The sequence below is a fragment of the Pinus tabuliformis genome, chromosome 6 (genome assembly GCF_031772625.1).
Source record: "Pinus tabuliformis cultivar Carrire ecotype Pingquan chromosome 6, CPIR1, whole genome shotgun sequence".
Lineage (NCBI taxonomy): Eukaryota > Viridiplantae > Streptophyta > Pinopsida > Pinales > Pinaceae > Pinus > Pinus tabuliformis.
In genome coordinates, this window is record NC_142292.1 from 1687389254 (window position 1) to 1687413291 (window position 24038).

The window sequence follows — 24038 nt, forward strand, 5'->3', positions numbered from 1 at the left end:
AATGAGACTTTGGCCCATTGTGATAAATCTAGAAGGGTAGATGCCCCTCAAATAGAGGTGCACTCCACTGTGCCTTGAGACACCTCAACCCTTGCTAAGTCATAGGTTATTGGCATACATGGCTTTTGGGTTGTTGAATATACTCTTAGGTTATAGTGCATCCAGTTGGTTTAATATCAAGCCTAGCCTAGGTCATTATAATGAGTTACCGATTCCCATGGTTAAAAAAAAATGAATTAATATATGCAAATTATATATAACAATAAAAAGGAAATGAGAAGGAGAATCCCCATACAGTACTCCCATCCAGGTGATAAACACCCCATTATAAAGCCTTCACAACATATTCTTTGCAAGAGATTCCTACAACTATCCAACAACATTAAATGCATGAAAAAATTAAACCTCTCATATGATAGAATGATACCTCCAATCTTATGTTGAGGTTGAAAAATTCAAATGAAATGTAGCCCAAGGGGAGACCTCCTTCATCCACAAATTCTCCACTGTTATAATGGTGAGGGAGATCACCTTATAAAGTGAATATCTTCTCTTATACAACAAAATGTTATATTTTAACGAACTCCATGACAAGTCAAAAAAATATTATAGTGATGGAATAATTAGATCCCTCCTAAATTTGTGGTGGACCACATTACAACATGTGGAAACTAGCCCTTCCTCACAATTGGCTCCCATCAAAAAATAGTAGTAATATGCCCAAAATAATGCTCTTTAAGGGGATGCACCACCACATATAAGCATCAAACCAAGTCAAATACATGTTTCCACATTGAATGCACCGTCTAAAGCTATGCATGCATCCAACCACTATGCATCTTTGAATTCCAAGGTAATCAACACCACAGATTTTTTTTTATCACAAAAGTTGATAAATATATGATGCAGGAGCATCCAGCACCCCTAGACAAAGGGAGGAATCCAAAGCAAGCAATCGTGGACTAGGGGAGAAAAACATAAAAAAATATGTTTTGAAGCAAATAAAACAGATTTAAAGGATGAATTGGATAAGTTTCTCGAAGACTTGTTACTATTGTTATCCGCCATGTGTTGTGTGCATGCATGTAATTAGAGCTTTAAGGGCTTTTTGTTAGAGGGTTGATCGGATCCTTCATAGTGATCCGATCCAACACCTCTATTATATGTATGTGATTGAACCTGTGTGTTCAAGGGGGACAGAGAGCATAGAATAGGAAACTGTGTAAGTTGAGAGTGTTTACAATGCAGCCAGAAGAGAACCCGTTCTAAGGCTTTGATGCCTTAGTTTTGTAATCTTATGCTTATAATAAATAGATGTGTTCTATGAATTCCGCATGTCTGTATAGTTACCTTTGTTCATGTTGTGGTGCATGTTATGTGTCGAATGATTTAAAGCCATTTGACTGTATGTTGATCGACCATCAACCACTGTAGGGTCGATGGTGATCCAGAAATATCAATGGATTTTATGCATGCTTGATAGATCTAGTAGAAACCTACGTTTAACGCAAAAACCCTTCAAATGACAGAAGACTAGTTAAAAGAGGAAGCAACGAGAATACTCAGGAACCATTGGATCTCTTAAGATCAACAGTCCTGATCCATATCGCATCGATGGAACCCATTATAACTATATCAGAAGGCCTTTGTAATAGAGCGATGGTGAAAAGCGGATTATTCACAATCGTCAGATCTGGAGTCCAGATCAATGGCTTAGATTTGATCGGCGGTCACATATCAGAAGAGTAGAGCGATCAGAACCCAACTATTGAGTGGTTTAAGGGCTTAAGGCCTAAACCCCATATGTATGCCTTCGATAGTGGAAAGACCTGATAGTGGGTAAAAGGCTCCGATAGTGTTGTAAGTCCATGGTTTAAAGGCTAAGGCCTAAAGCAAATAAAGAAACACTTCAAATAAGGCTTAATGGGCCATAACCCACAGGCCTCAAGGTTTATTTTAAGGGAATTGGGCTTTCGGTTAACCCTCAAAATCTCAACCCCATCAACTTGTCACCTGTCACCGAGGAGACATGGGAACAAGTCAATGGAATTTACATTATACTCCTAAGCATAGCGCAAATTCCCACAAGCCTCGCTAGACATGTAAACCATGTTTTGAACCTATTGGTCCCCTATATTGGTTGGAAAATGTCTTCTAGTGCAGGATATACATCCACCATTTTCCATGTCCCGATGGGCCAACTACATAGATAAATGTGCAATATGCCAAGTAAATAGCACACTCTATGAGAAGATAAATGCTCAAAATACTAAAATATAAAGTGGTTCATCTCCCCAAAGAAAATCCAAGGAGATGAGGGTGAATTAGGGTTTTTACCATGCCAAAATTCCATGCGATTGTGTGTGTGTGTCCAAGAATAGTAAGAAATGTCTCCACGAGTGTGCCCTCGTAGAATATATAAAAATAGCAAGAAGAAACCCTTTGAAAGTTCACCCTACAAGAATAATATTCCAAAAATAGGAAGAATACTAAGTACAAGAGCATGTTAAGTCACATGTGTGGCCCTCCTCATGTGCCACAAGTCTTCCAATAGAAACCTCCATAAACACCCCAAATTAAATAATAATAATAATAATAATAATATTCTAACTTTAAGGTCACATCCAAACCAAAAACCAAATCAGTGTATGAGACCCCCTTATTCGTGGTACAAGGGACTCCCTTGTGCATAGTGATTTGATTGCAAATATCTATGAAGTTGCAGTATTAGGGTGGAGGCTAGAGTGGTTGAGAGAACAATTTTCTCTCTCATACACCTGGGTTCAATTCCAAGGGACATGTTTGGTCTATTGTGATAATGCTCAAAGAGTAGGTGCCTCCACCCACACGACGTCTCAATTGTTGCCAAGTAATAGGATATTGGCATATGGATTACACATTGCTGGATATACTCTTGGTGATATAGTGGCAAGTGGAAGATTTGATCTTGGTCCTCACCCATATTACTCCAACGTGTTACTGAATCACCATAGTTAAATTATAAAAATTAAAATCTATGAAGGTGTACATACTCTAACAACTACAAGTTACAACAAGGAGCATATTTTGAGACTCATGCCCAAATGTTATCTAGGCCCAATGAGTTATTTGGTTAACAAGTAAATATGGGTTCAAACATATGTGACCCTTGTCAAATTTCACAATATGGTAACTAATAGAATCATCTATATCTCCATATCTAACACAAGAGAAAAAGGTATCTAGGTCTCTAAGACTCTAGATTAAAGAGTGTTGAAGTAGACATCTAGATATGTATATTCTATATTTTATCATTTGGTTTCAGGATTTGTGCGAAGAGAAAAGGAGATTTTGGGCTTTCATATTTATTAAGAAAATTCGAAATTACAAAAGAAATTGACAATTAAGTCTGGAATGCTATTATGGATGTAAAAACACAAAGAAGTCATCCATGAAGAGGAGAGATTACAGATCTCTCTAAGGAGAAAGTATTCAAAGTACTGACTTAGGAATAAAATTACCTCAATAGGCATCAATTTAGGGAATTCCAAGGAAACACAAGGGAGAACTAGGTCAAAATAATGCATGAAAATGAACGATTAAGAGTTTTTGATAGGAAATGTTAGTGAGTTCCAGATGTGCTAAGGAGGAAGTGACAACGTATGCTAGGTAGTGATAGAGGCCAGGGAAACATGCCAAGATGTGTCACATGCTAGGGTGTGTTAATGTGTGGCAAGGAGTGTTATCGAGTGCCAGACAAAAACAAGGGATCACTAGTTTAAAATGCATGGAAATGAATGAATAAGAGTATGTGACAAGGAGTATCAGTGAGTTCTAGGTGTGATAAGGAGGGAGTGACAAGGTATGCTAGGTAGTGACAAGGAATGCCAGAGTACCAGGGAAACATGCTAATATGTGCCAAGTACCAGGGTGTGCCAATGCATGCCAGGGAGTGTTAGGGAGCATCATGGAAATGCAAGGGAGAAATAGTTCAAAATTCATGGAAATGAATGGATACGAGTGTGTGATAGGGACTATCAGTGAGTCTCAAGTGTGTTAAGGAGGGAGTGACAAGGTTATATGTTCGATAGTGGCAAGGCATGCTAGAGTTCCACGACATGTCAGGGAGGGGTAGGGTGTGCTATGGAGTGATAAAGCATGCCAAGGAATGCAGGGGATGCTAACACGTGCCACATAGTACCAAGGGATTGTTAGACGTGCCAATTGTTATGGTATGTGAAGATGTAAACTATGTTGCTTGGTTGTTTTATGGCCACGGTTGGATGTGAGCCTTGACTTGGTAACTTATTAAGTGGGGTGAGTTATAGTAAGTTCTTAAGTGAACAAGGCATAGTCTAGTTGTAGTAATTGTAACTTGTTCAAGTTGTTGTAGTTGAGGAAAGACTTGGTTGGGTTCGAAAGTAAAAAAAAAGTAAGGATAGTTTTGAGGGCATGATAGATAATGAGTGTCAGGGCGTGCAAAGAAATGAAAAGGCATGTTGACACATTCCAGATAGTTCCAATGCATGTTGAGCAGTGTTAGGGAGTGTGAGGGCATAACAAGGGATAACTAGGTCAAAATGCATGGAAATTAATGAATAAGAGTGTGTGGCAATGAGTGTCAGTGAATTCTAGGTGTCCCAAGGACAAAGTATGTTAGGAGAAGTTTAGAATAGGACTTGCAGGAGGAAATACTATGGTTGCGATAAGGGGTTGGACAAAGAAATTTCAAACAAAGGGAGACTTTGGGTTGGGCACAACTTTGTTTTTCCAATGACATGGTTAGGTTCCCAATCCATAACAAAAGTAAGGCTATCTATGAGGGCATCACAACAATGGAGTGCCAAGGTGTGCCATGGAATGCTAGGAAGTACTAACACATGCTAGGCAGTTCCAAGGAATTTTAGGCATGCCAAGATGTGCTAGGTTCCAGGGTGTGGAGCGAACACATGTTAGGGAGTGGTAGGGCTAAGTGTCAGGGAAACACAATGGAGCACTAGTTTCAAATGCATGGAAATGAATGAATATGAGTCTGTGATAGTGAGTGTCAATGAGTTCCAAGTGTGCTAAGGAGGGAGTGACAAGGTATGCTAGGAAGTGGCAAGGTATGCTAGGCAGTACCAAGGCATGCTAGAGTGCTAGGGAAGCATGTCAAGATGTGCCAAGTGACAAGGTGTGCCAATGCGTGTTAAGGAGTGTTAGTGAGTGCTAGGGAAACGCAAGGGAGAACTAGGTCAAAATGCATGGGAAATGAATGAATAAGAGTATGTGTGAGGGAGTGTCAACGAGTTCCAGGTGTGCTAAGGATGGAGTGACATGGTATGCTAAGCAGTGATATGGCATGGTAGAGTGCTAGAGTAGCATGTGTCCAAGATGTGCTAGGTGCAAGGGTGTACCAACGCGTGCTAGGAAGTGTTAGGGAGTGCATTGACTTGGTAACTTTTTAAGTGGGATGAGTTGAGATTAGACATGAGTAACGTAAGATGAGTTACGGGTAGTTCTTAGTTAAACAAGGCATATGTTGAATTTTCATGACACGTGAGAATATGGGTTTGGTCTTAGAATATTTGATGCAAACACTCTCAAGTGCCACAACAAATATTCTTTGCACAAATAAATCTGCGCACATCAGCTAATCAACTAGCGCACATGAAAATTATTAACTTTTTCAAACCCTTCTTTGTTATATTACAAACTTTAATAGAAAAGGCTAGAGATCTTGTACAAGGAATCATTTCCCTTTACAATCACATTGATACAAGGAATACAATTAGGGCTTGGTGTTACTCCTTTGACAACCAATCTACCTTGAACAAGACAACACTTGACTTGCTTGTTGGTGCTGGAAACACACAAATCTTTCAATTCACATGTCCCAAACACATCTAGCAAGTCGTATTGCCTCCCATTCTGTAACTCCTCAATCTACCTCTATCAATAAACATAACTCCGTTAGGTTATTGAACTCATCTCAACACAAGTTTCCCTTTAACTACCTCCTTTTTCCTTCAATGTCTGCAAGACTTAGGGTATTCGATCAATTGCTGACAACTCTGCTTGTGAACAAATCTTTGGTCTTATAACGTTTTCCATACTGCTTCTCCCAGATGACAAGTCTAGGACTATGGTGGCTTCCCTTGTTCTCACTAAATCAATCCTCTACAATAGTGTGAACTAGGGCTAGTTGGCTAGCCCACTTGACAGCTACTTTAGTCCTTCAAAGTTTGCATGTCCTTACGCCCAATACACTTACCCTTCTACCAGTCTTGTTGTCCTTCACAAGTATAGGACTTAGGGATCTTCTTTGATAGTCACCTAACAACCATCCAATTGTACATGGACTACCATCAATTTTACCAACCACATTCAATTCTTTTGTTGATCCAGGGGCCACAACACTGCCCTCATCTACAGATTAGGTGATCCTTTAATTATAGTATCTCGTGTATATGGACAAGCTAGCATATTAAGAACGGGAAGGTCATTATGATTAGTTTCAACTCAACGCGAATGTAAACCCACTTTGAATGCACCAAGGGGAATCTAAAGGGTAGCATCTGGTGCTCTTGCGCATATGTGGTTAAACAAAAAGGCCCCCTTTCATTTCCATGAAGTGTTCTTGGTACAAATCCATGTTAGAGTCGAGGCCATAGAAATATGAAGTCTAAGTACATTGAATGTATTGTCTATAAATAACCTCCCTAAAAACCTGACACAAACATACAATGATGTCATTTACATTGGAGGTGTAAATCACTAGAATTGTCTTACAAATTTAATCTCTCCCCCACAAAAATGTGTCATGCTGCCTTGTGATGATGCTTCAACCCTATTAGAGAATAATCTCACAATGTAAAACTAATTTAAACATGATTTAACTTTAATAGTTCCCCACATTCACCCCCTGGCTCACCACTCATGGCTAATTTAAGGCTATTTGAAGCATTGATGTGGATAGCGTCATTTTATTTTCTCTTATATATATTATTCTACATTAACACAATTGAGTTTAGAGGTTAAGTACTTAAGAATTAGGAGATTTAGGTGTTATTGGTTAGGGGGTTAGTAGTTATGGTGTTTAGGTGGTGAAGTGTTAGGGTTAAGGGTCATAGGTTAAGAGGATAAGGAGTTATGTATTAGGAGTTGGTTCATGAATTATAGGTTAGGAGTTAGTGTCTTAAGATTTAATGAGTCAAGAGGTTTATGGGTTATGAGTTGTGAGTGTAGGGGTTAAGGGATTATCGATTGAGGGTTAAGGGGATAGGGAATTTAGTGGTTATCGGTTAAGGTCTTGTGGTTTGTGATAATTGGACTCTTAATCCCCTTATCGCCACTATTGGGGGTTCCCCTATCAATTTCTCTTTCTACCTTCCCTCTAGGTCCCCTAGACCCTATGAAATTAAGTCCTAACCCACCTTCTCATTCTCTATTGCTACGATTATAGATATTAGTAAACCATGATTTAACCTCCAATTTCTACCATCCATGCTACCCTTGTGCCCCCTTGGCCTGTTCAATACACGATAACATACCCCCACAACCTTTTTGGTCATGCCATTCTACTTTTCCTAATGTTATGAACCCCCAAATTTGGTCCCAATGCCCCTACAACTACACCCTTGGGCCCCCTTGGCTAAGGGATTAAACAAATGAGGGGTTATGGGTTGTGATAAGGGAGCCCCTAATCCCCTTATCAAAACTAGAAATAGGCTAATGAACACCATAAATATCTATTAGAGGTGTTGCGATGAAAGCAATAATGAATACAAAGTTGTCTTCAATAGGATAGGGATCATCAATATGTTAAACCATCCAGTGTAAAGATGGTTTTCAATCCTAGTGATCTAGTCACATAAAATACCCCATAAATTTGTGCTTTGGGACACCCCTAGGATTCAATAATTAATCCAAACTGAAGAGGATTCGTTGCTGAGGTGACAATGGCAACAACCTTGCGTTAAAAAAAGTGACACTTTGTGAGCCTTGCAAAACTAGGGTGTTGGTTTCATCATCAACAAGAGGCACAATTGACAAGTGGCAAACATATCACATTTAGGGCACTTGATCACAAATCTTTATGCATGTTTTTCTACAGAGGGTACCTTTCACATTTCCCAAGGCACAAATTACATATTGGGATGAATTTTGGATAACTTTTCACATTCCACTAGCTCCATGCATGAAGAGGAGCTCCCATCCTTTAAGAATATTTTGGAGGATTTCATGTTATATTCAAGGGTCACATGTATAAAAGAAGAACACCATAGCCAAGAATAAGGAAATTGACATTTGTGTCAGGTGTTAGCGAGTGTTAGGGAGTGTCATGGAAAGACAAGGGGGAACTAGCTCAAAATGCATGGAAATGAATGAATAAGAGTGTGTGATATGGAGTGTCAGTGATTTTCATGTGTGTTAAGGAGGGAGTGACAAGGTTATATGCTAGGCAGTTCCAAGACATGCTAGATTTCTAGGGCATGTCAGGGAGTGCTAGGGAGTGCCAAATCATGCCAAGGAATGTAGGGGATGTTAACACGTTCCACATAGTGCCAAGGGATTGTTAGATGTGCCATGTGCTATGGCATGTCAAGATGTAAACTATGTTTCTAAGTTATTTTATGGTCACAGTTGGACATGAGCCTTGACATGGTAACTTGTAACTTGTTAAGTTGGATAAGTTGAAATTATACATGAGTAGCCTAAGATGAGTTATAGTCAATTCTAAGGTGAACAAGGCATAGTATAGTTGTAGTAACTATAACTTGGTCAATTTGTTGTAGTCGAGGCAAGACTTGGTTGGGTTCGCAAGTCCCAAAAAAAGTAAGGGTAGTTGTGAGGGAATTATAACTAAGGAGTGTCAGGGCATGCCAAGGAATGAAAAGGCATGCTAACACATGTTGAGCATTGCCAATGCATGTTAAGGAATGTTTAGGGAGTGTTAGGGCATCACAAGGGAGAACTAGGTCAAAATACATGGAAATGAACAAATAAGTGTGTGTGTGTTGAGGAGTGTCAATGAATTCCAGGTGTCTCAAGGATAAAGTGTGTTAGAAGAAGGTTAGAATAGGAATTGTAGGAGGCAAGCCTATGGTTACAATTATAAGGGGTCGGTCAAAGAATTTCCAGACAAAGGGAGACTTTGGGTTTGGCACAACACTATTTTTCCAATGACTTGGTTGGGTTCCCAAGTCGCAAAATAGTAAAGCTATATATGAGGGCATGATAATTAGGGAGTACAAAGCTATGCCAGGGAGTGCAAGGAAGTACTAACACATGCTAGACAATTCCAAGGCATGTTAGGCATGCTAAGACAAGGAAATTTCTAAGGCATGCCAAGATGTGCTAGGTGCCAGGGTGTGGCACGAATGCATGGTAGGGAGTGTTAGGGCCAAGTGTTAAGGAAACACAAGGGAACACTAGTTTCAAATGCATGGAAATGAAGTGTCAGCGAGTTCTAGGTGTGCCAAGGATGGAGTGACAATGTATGTTATGCAGTGTCAAGGCATGATAGTGTTATGAAACCAACTTAAGAAAAGTTAGAAAAGATAGATCAACGCCTTAGAATTTAGCCTCTTCGAGGGGGCAACCTCCTTTAAATTACATAAATGAACAATTCTTGGATGATTCAAATGACAAAACCTCCTTTCTATATATAGGAGTCTAAGGACTCACAATATAATCCAGCTGACCTAACAATAATAATATAAAGCCACAGAAATAACAATAGAGGGATTCTATGGGGCACAGTAATAACAATATGGGGGCAATAGGGGCACAACAATATTAATAAGGGGTATAACTACAATAGTAATGGGGTAATCACTAGTATTATAGGGACCCAACATGTCCCTCTCCTTCAAAAAAAGTGTTTTCCTCAACGCTTGAGTAGTTCTGGATACTTCTGCATAAAATTCTCATCCTCCCATGTGGAATCTTCAGCGGATAAGTTCTTCCACTTGATAAGATACTCTGAAATTGATCGATTTCATAGCTGTTGAGTTCTTGTTTCTGTGACTGCGTCTGGTTCCAATATAATTTTTCCTTCCTCGTCAAGTTCTGGCAATATTGTTTGAACTAGGAGCTTGTCGCCTATAATCTTCTTTAAACATGAAACATGGAAACTAGGTGCAATCGAGAAGCTGCAAGAAGCTCCAATTTTTATACCATAGTACCAATCTTTTGCAACACCTTGTACAGACCATAATACTTTGGTGATAATTTATTATCCTTCTTAGCTTGCTTGAGGGACATTTTCTTATATGGTTGTAGCCGTAGGAATACCCAATCACCTACATCAAAACATCTTTCACTGCGATGTTGATCTGCCTGTTGTTTCATTCTATTTTGTGCCAACACGAGGTTATCCTTTAAGAGTTGGAGGACTTGTTGTTGATGTTCGATGTGATGTTCCATTGCCTGAACCTTAGAATTTTCTCTTAAATATGATGTGATGGATGGTGGTTGATACCCATAAAGTGCCATAAATGGGGTCATTTTTGTTGATGTATGGAAGGAAGTGTTATACCACCATTCAGCCAGAGGCAACCATTTGACCCATTGTGTCTGTTTATCAGATACAAAGCAACGAAGATATCCTTCTAAGCATTTCTTTACTATCTCAGTTTGCTCATCAGATTGAGGATGATAAGATGAGCTATGAGCTAACTGAGTACCGAGACAAGAAAATAATTCTGTGCAGAAATTTCCAGTGAAAATGGGATCTCTGTCACTTACAATAATCTAGTTCTAAATTTGTGACCTGTAGTAGCTCTCTATGTCCTCTTTCCAATGCCACAAGTCTGACCCAAATTGGATTCTCCAAGGAAGAGTTATGCGAAATCTCCCACAGTGACTTGATTATAGACTAGTTTAGTAGAGCAAACTTGTACGACATCCCAAGAGTCACTATTTCAACCTTTGGATCTGAAAAATGCATTCACGAAACTATAGTCCATCCTCTTTCTGTACCTTCTTACGAAATTTCAATCCAATCCCCAGAGAGAAAGTTATGATGATTTTCCCCAGGTCACCTGTTTGGAATGTAATTGAGGAGTCTGCAAAAGGACCAACTTCCTCAGATCATATCTCCGAAAATATAGCGCGAAAAGCTCTGAAATTTGGACCCGAGGTTCAGAGCGATTTCTTCTCAAATGGGTTTTTTGTGTGACTTATGAAACGTTGCAGAAAAAAAGTTATAGCGAAAATTCCACGATGACCTGTTTGGAGTAGCGAAACCCTAGAATCCAATGCTTTGATACCAAATGTTATGAAACCAACTTAAGAAAAGATAGAAAAGATAGATCAACGCCTTAGAATTCAGCCTCTTCGAGGGGGAAACCTCATTTACATTACATAAATGAACAATTCTTGGATGATTCAAATGACAAAACCTCCTTTCTATATACAAGAGTCTAAAGAGTCACAATATAATCCAGTCGACCTAACAATAATAATATAAAGCCACAGAAATAACAATAGAGGGATTCTATGAGGCACAGTAATAACAATATGGGGGCAATAGGGGCACAACGATATTAATAAGGGGTATAACTACAATATTAATGGGGTAATCACTAGTATTATAGGGACCTAACAGATAGAGTGCTAGGGAAGCATACTAAGATGTGCCAAGTGCTAAGGTGTGACAATGCATGCTAAGGAGTGATAGGGAGTGCCAGGGAAACATAAGGGAGCACTTGGTCAAAATGCATGGAAATGAATGAATAAGAGTGTGTGATAGGGAGTGTTAGCGAGTTCCAAGTGTGCTAAGGAGAGAGTGACATGTTATGCTAGTCTTAGTTAAGTCATGTTATATTTATAGGACGAAATGTAGCCAAGATGTGCCAGGTTCTAGGGTGTGTCAACATGTGCTAGGAAGTGTTAGGGAGTAATGGGGAAACACAAGGGAGCACTAGGTCAAATTAATGCATACAAATGAACAAATAAGAGTTCGTGACAGGAAGTGTCAGTGATATACAGGTGTGCTGAGGGAGTAAAAAGGTATGGTAGGCAGTGATAAAGAATGTTAGAGGCCAATGCAACATGCCAAGATGTGTTAGGTTCTAGGGTGTGCCAATGCATGCAAGAGAGTGTTATGGAGTGCGAAGGAAACAAAAGGGATCACTAGTTTCAAATACATGGAAATGAATGCATAAGAGTGTGTGAAAGGGAGTGTTAGTGAGTTCTAGGTGTGGTAAGGAGGGAGTGACAAGATATATTAGGTAGTTCCAAGGAATGCTAGAGTGTGAGGGAAACATGCCAAGATGTGCCAGGTGCTAGGGTGTGCTAATGCGTGCCAATGAATGTTAGGGAGTGCCACAGAAACACAAGGGAGAACTAGTTCAAAATGCATGGAAATGAAGAGATAAGAGTGTGTGATAGGGAGTGTCAACGAGTTCCAAGTTTTCTAAAGAGGCAGTGACAAGGTTATATGTTAGGCAGTGCTAAGGCATGCTTGAGTGTTAGGGTGTGCTAGGGAGTGCAAAGTGCTAACAGGGTAAATACATATGTCTCCAATCAAATTACAGCATCATCAAGAAGTTCAAAAGACACAAGGCCTCCCTTTGGACAGATTTTATATGACAAATTAGAAAAAAATTTCTACATTGAACATGAGATGGCACATCTTTTTGAAGTCCAGGCAAATTACTACAAATATACTGAAGCTGATGAAACATTAATAAAGCTACAGAGACACCAGTTGCCAACAGATCAATGGTGGGAGCGCATGCTTGAAGTTTTACCAAGGTAATTTTGGTGCTTGCTCTTTTTTGATCATCTGCATAAAATCAAATTTCAAATATACGAGACACCTATCAGAAAATCAAAATGACAAAGGAGGGAATTCGTGCTAAAATGCGTTAAAGCAGAATTAGGCACATGTGGCAAGACTATGACAGCACTTCAGGAACACAAATCAAAGAGACAACTATCAGCCGCCTAATTTTGTCAAAAAGTCAAGCATAGCAGGCCACCTAAGGCAGCCAGTACTATGTAGTTATTCCTTCATTCACTATGCGCTGTTTTCCATATCATTTATCGTAATTGAAGAAGTAGATAGATAAATTTATTGCCCGATATTTTCCCTACAGGATATTTTGTAAACTCTTTTTTATAAATACCTCCTCAAGTTATGTATTATTGTTGGCTGGTGAATATCATTCTGAACTTGCGCTGTATGCTTTGAGAACTCTTCTGAAATAAAGATTGCTGGAATGCTTTGCTGGTGAATTTGTTGGTTATGAAATCGATGGCAGAAGAATAGATTGTAGAATTCTCGTGTTATTACATGGATCAATAAGTCTTCTTTACTCTTGTGTTACTGCATTTGCATTTTATTTACCATCTAAATATCATGTTCTAAGTTACAGGAAGAAAGAATAACCCAGAATTTACTTTGCTGTACTCTGCGTTCAATTCTTGTAATTTTTTATGTTTTCTACAGGACTAGCATAGGCAAGAATTCTTGACTGCTCTTGTCTCCCTGGTTCTTACACTTTAAATATAATTAAGGAATTCTTAACTGCTCCTTGATAATATTTACTTATCTTCCCTCTGTTAGCATAATGAAAGATTCTTAATTGCCTTTCATTCCCTGACTTCACTTCATCTCATTCCAGTTTGAAATTTGTTCTATGTCTGACTATATTGCTCTGTAATTTTCCTTTGCCAAAGAAACCATACACAGAGGTTTATTTTCATTGGAATCCATCAACCCAATGGTCTGAACTTCTATCATATGCAACCCTACTCTACTGAATGTCATCTTCCAAACACCAAAGAAACTTGTGATTCATAACTAGCCTAACACCCAACAAAACAAATCTAAATCATAAAGAGAGAGCCCTCTCTAGTTGCAGATTGGCTAGAATCTGCAGCTAAAAGACTAGTTAGTGGTTACCTCGGTCGTATTCCATTTTTTGAAGAATTTTTAGGGAACAACCTGAGTGATAACACAAAGCATGCCAAGAAATGCAGGGGATGCTAACACACACCACATAAGGCTAAGGGATTGTTAGACATGCCAGGTGCTATGACATGTCAAGATGTAAATTGTGTTGCTTTTTTTTTTTTATGGCCATGGTTGGACATGAGCCTTGACTTGGTAACTTGTTAAGTGGGATGAGTTGAGATTGGACATGAGTAGCCTAAGATGTGTTATAGGAAGTTATTAGGTGAACAAGGCATAGTATAGTTGTAGTAACTATAACTTGGTTAAGTTGTTGTAGTCGAGGCAGGACTTAGTTGGGTTCCCAAGTCTAAAAAAAATTAAGGGTAGTTGTGAGGGCATGATAACTAAGGAGTTCCAAGGCATGCCAAGGAATGAAAAGTTGTTCTAACATATGGTAGACAATGTCAATGGATGTTGAGTAGTGTTAGGGAGTGTCAGGATAACATAGGGGAGAACTAGGTCAAAATGCTTGGAAATGAACGAATAAGAGTGTGTGCCAAGGACTGTTAGTGAATTCCAGGTGTCCCAAGGATGAAGTGTTTTAGGAGAAGTTCAAAATAGAACTTACATGAAGAAAACCTATGGTTGTGATAAGGTGTGGACAAATAATTTTTAGAGAAAGGGAAACTTTGGTTTGGGCACAATATTGTTTTTCTAATGAATTGGCTTGGTTCTCAAGTCACAAAAAAAGTAAGGCTATCTATGAGGGCATGACTATTAGGGAGTGCCAAGGTGTTCTAGGGAATGTAAGGTTCCCAAGTCATGGAAAAATGTAATGCTAGTTGTGAGGGAATGACTTCCAAGCTGTGTTAGGGAATGCTAACATGTGCCAGATAGTATAAAGTCATGTCAAACAAGCTAAGATGTGCCAAGAGTTAAGGCATGCCAAGATGTGCAAGGGTGTGACAATGCATGCCAAGTATTTTCAAGGCAAAAAAAGGGAGGAACAAGTTAAACTACAAGGAAATGAAGACATAATAGGGTTAATAAGTCATCGATTTATCTTTTCCATGAGGGGAATTCTAGGCACACCAACAGTAGGTGAAAATAGGTGCCAAGTGCCAAGCGTTAGTGCATTCAAAGTGCCAAATATTCCTCTATTGCTTCTCATCTACTTTGCAATAATTGATCTCAGATAAATATAATATTAAACCATGCCAAATCATACCAAGTCATCTCAACGCATGCCAAACATGGTAAGACATGCAAAGTGCCAACACGTGCCAAGTGCCAATGTGTGTTAGGGAGTGTGATGCATGCTATGAAGTGGCATAATGTGTAGAAGAGTGCTAAGGTGTGCTAGAGAGTGCCAATGGATGTTGAGGAGTGTTAGGGAGTACTAGGAGTACATAGCCGAAATTGATGGGTAATTAATTGATTTCCATCCTAGAACATATTCTGAAGGTTTAATTTAATTGTATCTATTCATGAAGTTCCCACGAAATATTGTTAAGTTCATGAAAGACAAGTCCCTGTGTGTGCTATGAGATTATGGATTTTTTTTTTGTAAATTATCTTTCGATTTGATATTTTTTGTTAATTGGTGCATCTACATGTAATGATGCAATTCATTTTTTGTTGTGGTTTTGACCACAGGTTGAACTATTAACTCACCCTTATGGGGAAAACGCTTTAAATATACGCTACTAAAAGGAACTAAACCTTACCAGGTCATTACTCATATATTTAGTAGAAACATGTGTATTTAATTGAACATGCATAGTTTGGAATGTACAGGTTCCTTTGAGTAAAGAAATATCTCAATAATTATAACTAAGAGATGTAAGAGGCATTTAAATTGAAATAAGGTCAGAGCAGTGAGGTTTATGTACACATGTAATACAACTCACTATATACATGTTGAAGAGGACAGTATACATTAATAATTTTATGACATTCATAAGTAGGTCAATGGACCTGGCACCCAAAACTACATCTGGTGTAAATACTTAATAGGAATGTAAAAGAGGCTCTAGTGGTTCTTGATTAATAGAAGTAAGACAATATTAAATACAATCTCAAGAGCACATTCCCAAGTTCACTCAAATTTCAATGTGTAAATTTTTGCAACTCAAGTATGCAACCTCAAACTTCACAACCTTGATGTGCATATCCATCTAGATAAATATGGGGTTTTGTCAATATCTGACAAATAGGAACCTTTCAAATCTACAAGAAAAATATGATGCTTCCAATAGAATGAGTGTAGATCTTACAAATGTAATTCTTGTGGGCAATGATAAGATAAAAATGAACCATGTGCTTCCACTATAATAAACAAAGTATCCATGCTTTATGAAATGACAAACCTATTAGATATGGTGGTCTTGGATGAACTTGAAGTAGAAATAGGGAAATTATGTAACACCCCTCCATTGTATGTAAAACTTTTCTAACCTAAACTATGAAAAGTTAGGTCTGATGTGTAACAAACAAAAGCAAATAATTTATCGTGAAATAAATAAAATAATCTCTTGGGAAACCGAGACACCAAGAGATGAGATTCTTTCCAAATCCCATTGGTGAATGGGATGAGATAATTATTTAATGATAAGACTTCTAGATCCAAATCAAGATAAACTTAGTGGATTTGGAGATAAATATCCATTAAGCTACTTGGGTGCAGAAAGATGCTAAGTTAAGAAAAAACATAAAATATTTGTAGGAAATAAAAGAAAGCTTTAATAAGGAAACACCTAGAGGGAGAAAAAGGCGAGCCTTTCTGGGAAAAGCTAATGCAAATGGATAAACAATATCCATAAAAGTGGTACACCGCTAATGGAAACCATATCATGAAAGAGGGTATTAAATACTCATTGAAGAGATCAAAAGAGGAAGTTGATCCATGGCAAGAACCTCTGCTCGGGGGTGAACTGAAAGAGGACAGTTCTAGGTTGGGTGGTGGTGCTCAATTTTCCAAGTGAATATCTACAAATAAGCAAGTTTACTTCAATTTCTTGGGATGTATTGCATGTGGTCCCTTTAATCTCTTTGTTTTCACATATTTAAACTTATGAGTACAATTACATGATGCTATATTATTACTCATTACTCTTCGTGTTATGGAATTTGTGAGCGTATGATGCATGAATAATGCTTGTGGTGAGATGATGGAATAATGGTGATTAATTATACATGAGACAACTATGTTTAAAGAGTAATTATGTTTTAAGATGTGAAATGGTATAGTTTATGGTTCAGGTTGTTTATGCTATAAATTATGCATCATGAGGTGAATTTCATTTGCATAGCCATCGTGTACCCATTTATTCCTATTATGTAAAATATTTATCAGTAATACTTTGACTATGCCAGGTAGGACTATGATCGTGATTCATGGTCATGCTAGCTACAACAATATTATGGATAATATTCTATTAATTTTTATGTTCTGTCATTAAAGAATCTTATTGGTTGCGTGCCATAATTGATTCTTTTCTCCAAGTTGAAATTTATGTTTAAGGGTTGATTTGAAATGTAAGTCTTGTGATTGAATGAAAAGGTCCACATGATGGATTCAATAGAGCATAGAAGGAAATGGTTGTATTGTACCCAGGGGGTATGTGAAAAATGGTATTGATGCTTAAGTACAAACCTTTCTGCCTATGGGCCAATCCGCTTTTGTAGGATATGAATAGGTTTCTGGTCCTAAATTTGGCCTTACACTACTAATATGTTTAATTGAGGGTGTTGGGTACCAAATCTCCTTACTTTTTCCCTACATTTCCACTCATATTTTGATCCTTTTTGCACTCATTAACATGTATCTACTATGCTAACCCTAAGAGGTAACCCTCCTTTCTTTGTCTCTTGGAATATTTAATTAATGAAGTAAAGTCATGAGGATTTTACCTACAAGAGCCACTAAAAATTGTTATGTCCACAGTTTTCGGAGAACAGGTGTTGATCTCCTAGCATACAGCGGCAATTCCATGATCGCAACAGCTATTCAGCAAGGCTAAAACAAGATAACCAACTTGCAACTATTTCTAATCCATTTTGGATCATTTATGTTCTCGCTCTCTTGGCACTAATGCTATTTTGAAATGATGTATATTTTTGGGCATGTAGTTGCCAAGTTTTGGGGAAAGATGTTATCACCCCCCCTGTATTGTATAAGAGAGGGATCGTTCCTGTGCGAAGGGTTAGCCATACTTGGATATGTATTATAACAAATTTTCTTCATATTAATAAAATATAAACATTTTGATGTTCTATCTTCGCTTGTCAGTAAACACAGTCCTGATCAGAGAGTTGGGCACGCTCTTCTGATCAGGTGTTGTGTGTTTCCTTTTTAGTGTTTTGTTTTACTTGTTGTATCTATTTCCTTATTTTTGTTGTAGATTACATAGATTACTGTGAATGCCTTTTTAAGTTATGCAGTTTATTTCCATTACTATTACAACGATGTTTTGATTTCTTAATCACAAACCCTGGGTTGGTGTAGATTGTAACCTTGCTCCTGCATATACCTTGTGCATTACCTTGAAAAGACTATGCACACAGATTGATGAATTAATGTAGGAAAAGGGTTGAAAAATTGTTCATACCTAGACACTGACATTTTGGCGCCATTGCCGAGGAAGGCTAACAAGGTGCAGGACATGATATGTATCGAACAGAGGGTTAATATCTCATCATGGGGAGAGAAAGAGTTTTCTCACTCTGCTCCAGGTACTAAGCGTAGTCGTTTCTTTGTTTTGTTGTTTTTCTTTCATTTTTTTCCAATTTTAACTTTAGGCCTAGTCTCTCGTCCTGGGGAGGGAATGGTCTCTTAACCCCCTGCTCCAAGCCTTGAGCTTAGTTTATTCTTGCATTTTTTTTTGTTTTTGGTAAAAACCCAGTCTCTCGTCCTAGGGAGGGAGTGGTCCTTTGACGCCATGCTTCAGGTTCCAAGCGTTGAATTTCCTAGTATGTATTATTTTTTTGTTTGGTTTCTTGTCCTAGGGAGGGAAGCATCCTTTGATGCCCTGCTCGAGGCCCTGAACCCTAATTTTTAGTTGTTCCCCTTTTTGCTTGATCTCTCGTCCTGGGGAAGGAATGGTCTTTTGACACCCTGCTCAAGGTCCTGAGAATTATGATGGTATCAACATCTTCATCACATCAACTTACATGAACCGAGATTCGAATAAAAGGGGTAGAGGAAGAGCCCCAAAGAAGGGAGGACACAATTTGGGAAGGAATACTTATATCCAAAAAATCATCATGAAAGTTGAATCGAAGGCATCTTCTCGTACTGTTGTGATGCTTGGTACGCAGAAAAAATCGGAAGGACAATTTGTAGATCAACCAGTGAAATCCATAGCACCCCGTATTGATTTGATATAGTAGACCCTTCTAGTAGCTAAAGAGACAAGTAGAACATCTAAGGGACCAACCCATTCCAGTAGTGAAGAAGAAGTTTCAGAGAGGAGGTATGAAGAGTGAAGCCTTGTGACAAAGAGGAAGAAGTTGTAGGAGCGTTTCTATCACCAAAGGATAGAGGAAGTGTTGTTAAAGAAACTCAAACACATGTGATAAGAGCCCTTCCATCATCTCCTGCAGAGCCTACTGAAATCCCCAGTGATTACTGGAGGATATTCAAGGCACCTATAACCTCCACTATTGACTTCCCAATTGGGGATCATGCCATTGGCACACCAACAAAGCCTATTCCTTTAACAACTTTACCTAGCTTTCATGGGCTTACTTTAGAAGATCCCGACATGTTCATGTTTTAATTTGACATTGTGTGTCAGGGATATGATTATATAATGGATGCTCATAAATTGAAAATCTTTCCTGCCACACTAAAGGGGATAACTCTGCGATGGTTTATGGATCTTGGGGGAAGGACTATTTCAATATGGGAAGAGATAGAAAAAGGACTTAGAAAGAGAAGAGCAAGCTTGGACCATTTATTTGATAGAAACTGATGAGAAATCAATCCCATCAACAATACAAACCCTAGATCTAAAGTGAATCAATATACCTAAGAGAAATATTCACCCACATAAAAATATATAATAAGAAACAAAATGAGAGAGAAAATTCCCTAAGAATAATATCTTGATTTTTGGGAGGGCTATCAAACCTCTATCTACATTTACACCTCAAAGCAAATCAAAATGCACTTAATCCACATGTTGGCTTATTTAATTTCTTATTGAAAACAACTAAATGCTAATATCAATTGTCAACTTGAGAATTGTCTGGTTGTTTCAACAATTACATGCAAAATCTATGCAAGCTATAACTTCGAGTCACACATTTGTTTTCTAACTTAATAAATCTTATAGTGAACTTACATTTGGAGGAATCTCTTGAGGGGGATATAAATTTGTTTTTTATGCATTTTTAATCACAATTTTTTCATATTTAAAGCTTAGTTATGTAATAGAGTATATGAAATAAGGGAACATGTTCAAGCAAGTGTAATGACAAAGTGAATAAATGGACATATTTTCAATATTTGGTAATAAAATGAATGCCTAATAACAATAGCAAAAAAATGAATGCTAAATGTAATGATACCATTTTGATCTATTTGCTTCCAATAGTTGTTCCACTTCAGCATTTGAATTCATACTAGTTGTCCTACACATATTCATGAGACCAATGAGGTAAACTTAGATTAAATTTGACCAAATATTAAATTTAATTGCATGAATAAATAATAATTAAAAATAATTGAGTGAATGAATACCTGAGTTAGCTCCTCTTAGTTTCGAGAATAAATTATTGGAGTAGCTTAATCTTGGATCAAACCTCCTTCCACTCAACGAAGAAAAAACGATGTCAACTTTGACTTTGTTGTTGTTCTGTTTGATCAAGGGTGTTTTTCTCCAAGATTATCCAAATCCTAATTTATTCTCTACTGAACACAACCAACCAAGTGAATGTGGAAGCTCTCATGGCCTCTCCCCCCCCCCCACCCCCTCCCAACATCACTCTCAATTCCCCAATACCCAATCTATCTACTAGGAAATAGTTGAAATTAGGACATTAAGATACATAAAGAAACAAATAGAAAACATTCATTCATTCATTCGTAGATCCACAAAATATTTCATCTCAATAATTTTTATCACAAAAAATATGTTTACATGGAAAATAAAATTTTACATGATGCTCTGGCATCATACACCAAAACTTTAAATTAGTCATGGACTCTTGTCCATGAGGTCCCATTTGACCGCCTTTTTGTAACAATGCAACAAATACTCAAGGTTTCTTCCTTGGGTGGTTCCCCCATTTAGGTAATCCTTTCATTCATTCCTTCCATCATAGTTTCATTAAATGTAGTTGAGCTTTCCACCTTTTATCTTGATATGGAACATGATTTTCTTGAATTTGTTTGTCCCGGATTAGGAAAATTGTTCTTTTTAATACCTAGGCAATTGAAAACTAGAAAATAGCATAGATTAATTGGAACCATCAATGTTGCATCATTGTCTTGTGGTAGCTTTTTTCTCAAGATACCCTGCCACTTTACCATTTACAACATTATTCCCAAACTTCTTATGCCCACTATCCTTCAGAATTATGAACTACTACTCATTCATTTGAATCTCATGTTTCATAAACATTTTTTCTACTAAAAAGCACTATTTGTTTTTTAATTTTTATTTCAACCCATTCATTAAGCATTTTATTTTCAAAATTAAATAAATTCTGGTTTGTTTAAGGTAGATTAGTCACCTTCAAAACTTTTTTTTGCAATCTTTGTCTTATATTTTTGCTAATATTTCTTAATTTTTCCATCCCTGGTTGGCATTTTTTTCTCACTCATCAAAAATATGCTGGGATCCATTATCTCTCTGATCTCTTCATTTTTTATTGGTAGTAACACATGCTTTTGTCCATGTTTTTCAAAAGTGTAGTTATTCATTCTTCCATCTTAACTCACACTCCTATCACACTACCAGGATCTTCCAAGCAAGACATGACAAATATACATCTACAAAATATCACAAAGAACTTGTTCTTAATATTTTCCAATTTGTAACTCCAATTGGAATTGCTCACTTACCACTATTTTTTGTCCCTTTTGCAACCATGAAAGCTTATAAAATGTGGGTTGTGGAATCCTATCTAGATGTAATTTATCTTCCATTTTTGTGGAAACGAGATCGTGAGAACTACCATTATCAACAATAAACTTGGAATGTTTGCCTTTTTCTTTATAAGTTATCTTGAATAAGCTTCTTCTTTGAACTAGTTCATCATTAAAGCTTATCCTCCTCTATAACATTGACACATTATTCTTCTCCATTTAGAGTTTCGACCTGATGTTGTATTACTTTTGCCTAATTCTCCTTGCATCATTTTTTGGGCAGTCCCATTAATAATCACCCAATTTTCCATTAGTATAACATCTCACTTGTTGATCTCTCCCTCTTCCTCAACCTCTTACAGAAGACCTTCACTCCCTCTGGCATCATTGGTTCTTTTGTTGGAAATAATACTTGGGGTGGGGGTGTGAATCAGTATTACTCAAATCAATAATCCTTTTCCTTTCATACTCAAATTCATATACGCTACTTCAATGAAGGTAACTCAGGTGTACACGCAACCGTATTTAAGGCAACCAACGTATATCCAACAAACTTACGATTTAGTTAATTCATCATATGTTGATCTTTAATCAGTACTTCATTAACCATATAAATAGTAAATATGTGTAGTAATATCAGAACAAACCATCACACATAAGAAACACACATGAACACCAAGATTTAAGGTGGAAACCCAATGCATGAAAAAAACCACCTGCTACTGTCTTCTTTTAATATAAGAAAAACCTGTTTACAATCTTGTACTGGTGCAAACTCATACCAGTATGCAAGCACCCACTTGCAGAAGGCTACAACCTTCTCTCATTCTCCAGCTTCTACTGTAAGGGAGCTACAACCCCTTAGCTCTTGTATTAGTCAATCTGTTTACTAGTACGTAGGCACCGGACTACTGAAGGCTCCAACCTTCACTCATTTTCCAGCTACCACTGGAAGGGAGCTCCAACCCCCTGGCTCTTGTACTGGCCGATATGTTTACCAATACATAGGTGCCAGCCTACAGAAGGCTACGACCTTCTCTCTTCCTCCAGGGATCACGTTTCATAAATTTTCAGACTGGATACTTCTGGATCACAACACTATAATTTGAAGGCCCCGTTTCATCCAATTTTCATACTGGACCCATCAACTACATTGAAGCTCAAAATCAATCACCAATGCAATACAACTGTCAAATACCTCTGCATCAACCAATCACTGAAACTCAAACATCACAACCCAATCAATCAATCACTTTGACAACCCATCATCACTCTAGCAAATCACAATCAATCAATCTGATCATTCAGAATATTGTCACCAGAATATAGTCACTAGAACCCAAAGTAGAAACTAGAACTCTGCAACAGCAAACAGAAGCAACTGAAACATACTTCAGAAGGTATACGTTATTTCCCTATGTCTAGCCTGTGTGTGTACGCTCTTTCTTCAAAGCCAACCAACGTATACATCTGTAAATATTATTTCATAATTTTGCAGCTATTCCTGACTTCAGTTATACCCAGATCATAACATTTACAGAATAATACATGTCAGTATTCAAATCTAGAATATACATGATCAAAACCATATAATGATAATTCATTTTAAGCCTTGAGATCACTATCCATCATTAGATCTAATCCCTCATCAACTGCTAATGTTCATCCTTGGTTCAGATCCAGCAATGCACCATAAGTCAATAACTTGCATGCTAGATCTCCTTGGCCTAATGATATTCTCCTCCTTTTATAGTTTTAGGCCTTTCTCAATACCATGGACCAAAACCACTTAAGACCAATACCTTGGACCAAATACCTAGGGTCAATACCTCAGACCAAATACCTTGGACCAATACCATGGATCAAAATACCATGGACCAAATGCCTCAGACCAAAAACTTAGTTTTCCAAGATATACACGCTTTTCCTTCTATGAAAGTGCGTGTCTACTTATATGCTACTTGTGTTCAGTGAAGCTGCGTGTATATGTAACTTGGTCAAGGTGAACCTGCGTATACCTCTATTTCTTCATTCTTTGTAGCCTGATCTATAATTCTTTGTTATTAACCTGTTGTA